General features: G+C 41.0%; 1 pseudogene; it reads right to left on the bottom strand.

Moving 5' to 3' along the window:
- Positions 1-1,070: 1,070 nt before the first annotated feature.
- Positions 1,071-2,049, bottom strand: LOC148481271 (olfactory receptor 1496-like; annotated as a pseudogene).
- Positions 2,050-2,765: the final 716 nt, after the last annotated feature.

Below are 2,765 nucleotides of genomic sequence, written 5' to 3'. Positions count from 1 at the left end.
CGTTTACAACCACCTTACCACCTTTTTTCCCTCCAAAGTCAGCAATGTCCTCCTTGTTGCTAACTCCAAGTGTCATTACTCTCTGCTGCTTTTAGCATTATGACCACACTCTCCTTTTGCAAATGTTTTACTCTCTTGGTCTACATGACACTGTCCTCTCCTGGCTGTCTTCTTTCCTCTCTGACTGCTCCTTTACTGTCTCCTCTCATGACTACTTCCCCCGCATTTCCACTAACAATAGGTGTCCTCCAAGGTTCTGATCTTGGACATCTCCTATTCTACATGTATAGGAGCTTAAGGTGAGCTCATTAGCTTTATTGGCCTCCAATATCATATTTATGCTGATGATACTCAGATCTACCTTCATCCCCTGACCTCTCCTCCTCTCTCCTTACTCATATCTCTGTCTCTCTGCTATCTTTTTCTGGATGTCCCAGCATTTTCTTAAACTTAATATGATGAAGACTGAACTGATCATCTTCCCACCCTCCAACATACACTCTCTTCCCACAATCTCAATATTTATTGATGGCACAACCATCTCCTCTAGCCCCCAAGTGCACTGTCTTTCAGTTATGCTTGACTTCTCCCTCACCTTCATTCCACACATTTAGTACCTTTTGAAGTCCTGCATTTAATATAATATAATCTCAGATACCTGTTGTGATCCCTCCATTCCCACTGGCAGCCTGCGTCTCCCATAGGTTTTTAGGGGGATGCAATGCTACCAAATTTACTAACATCCAGAAGGCAATGCATTCTGGATATTGTCCCCCGCAGCTGTCTATGGGCTACACCGTGCATAATTAGCCGGAGGAGGGTTCCTCCAGAACCCTCCCCAGCAATGGTGGCCAGGCATATGCAGTCAGTATGACTGCGAATGAGCAGCAGCCCCGGCAGCTCTCCGGGCATATTGCAGGGACAGGCTCCTTCCGAGCCCGTGTCCCTGTATGTCCCGGATGATACATTCGGGTGCTATGATCGCATATTGCTATGAGATCATGGATGGTAATGTCATTGCAATAGCGATCAATAATAAATGAGGGTCTAAGTCTCTGATAAATTTGAAGCTATTGTTCTGAGCAAGCTTTGTGATTTCCAAGCACAGCTATTTCTGTACTGTAGCATGCCTTCTTTTTTCTAGATTGTTTTTGAATCATTATATTTATGTTACCAAATGATTTTAATAATGTACTTTTCATAACCTCGTTTCTCAGTGCATAAATAAATGGATCGAACAATGGTGTGACTATTATGTATATAAGGGCAAGAAATTTGTCATACTTTCTGCTATTTGATCCGGCATACACAATAAGGCATGTACCAAAGAATAGACTGGCTACAGTGAGATGGGACGAGCTGGTGGAGAAAGCTTTGTATTTACCCTTTGTACTTTTAATTATTTAGATGGTGACTATGATGTGCAAGTAGAACCCTATTAAGCATACAGCAAGGGAACATAACAACAACAATGGCTGCTGAATTTGTAACTACCCTGCTGATAAATGAACTAGAGCAAGCCAAATTCTGAAGTGCTGTCGCATCACAAAAGAAATGGTCATTACAAAATATTAGGTGAGCCATGAATATGGTGGAGACAGAAGCAATGGCAAATTCGGCAATCCATGGACCTAATGCGAGCTTAGTGTTTAGTTTGCTCATAATGTTAAAATAATGAAGAAGTCTGTTAATAGCCAAATCTCGATCAAATGCCATAACAACCAGGAGAAAACATTCCACCACTCCCATTGTATTACCAATATACTGTTGTGTAATACAGCCAACAAATGATATCCTGTTTTTATTTGTAGTGAGAATATGTAAAAAATTTGGTACAATAACAGAAACGAACTGAATTTTTAAAATAGTAAAACTACTAATAAACAAGTACATTGTACCTCTTAAGTAGGAAAATTATCATCATGTTCCCAAAGACACATGTACTATACATCAGTCGGACTACAACAAAAAATAAAAGTTGGAACTGGTGGAGATTTGGAAAGCCAAAAGAATAACATTTTTTACCACAGTCATGTTATCGTATTCCATTTCAAAACAAGGAGACTCTGATCATGAGAGGCCACTTGGAGTGACAAGTCCTGAAATTTCTGATTCAGCATCTGAAGCTGATCGGCTAAGACTTGGGCAGGATTCGTCTTCCAGCTAAATATTTAATTTGGGCTCTTGATAATATTATGAAACTTTTGCAATATTACGTAAGACCCCTAGAGTCCCTCTATGGAGGGTCTTCTACTTATTACAGCCACCCGCTGTTCCCTTAGTGTTAGATGCACACACCGGTACTTAGGTGGTTTTATACCTCCAAACAGTAGGGGCTTATGCAACAAACAAGAGATCACTAGGTATATTGGCTGGAGTATCACCTGTTTTCTAACTGAACTAACTATCCTGCTATTAACCCTGTGGATGCTGGTTCTGCTATTACCCTGACCCTTTTTAAGTATCTGTTTCTACTCTAGCCAATATACCTAGTGAACTCCTGTCTGTTGCACAATCCCCTACTGTTCGGAGGTATATGACCTGGCAGCTGCCTAAGTACCGGTGTGTGCACCTAACACTAAGGGAACAGTAGGTGGCAGTTATGAAACTCCTGCACTATTACATAAGACCCCTAGAGTGCCTCTATGGAGGGTCTTCTGCCTATAACAGCCAGGACTAGAAACTGTCCGAAATCCTGGCAATGGATCATAACTATTTTGCTTGTGTGTAAGGGAATTTATACTGTAAGCTCCAATTAGGCTAAT

Source organism: Taudactylus pleione, unplaced genomic scaffold (genome assembly GCF_031769625.1).
Source record: "Taudactylus pleione unplaced genomic scaffold, aTauple2 ptg000587l, whole genome shotgun sequence".
NCBI lineage: Eukaryota > Metazoa > Chordata > Amphibia > Anura > Myobatrachidae > Taudactylus > Taudactylus pleione.
The sequence above is the reverse complement of the archived record's forward strand: the minus strand, read 5'-3'. Positions and strand labels throughout refer to the sequence as shown.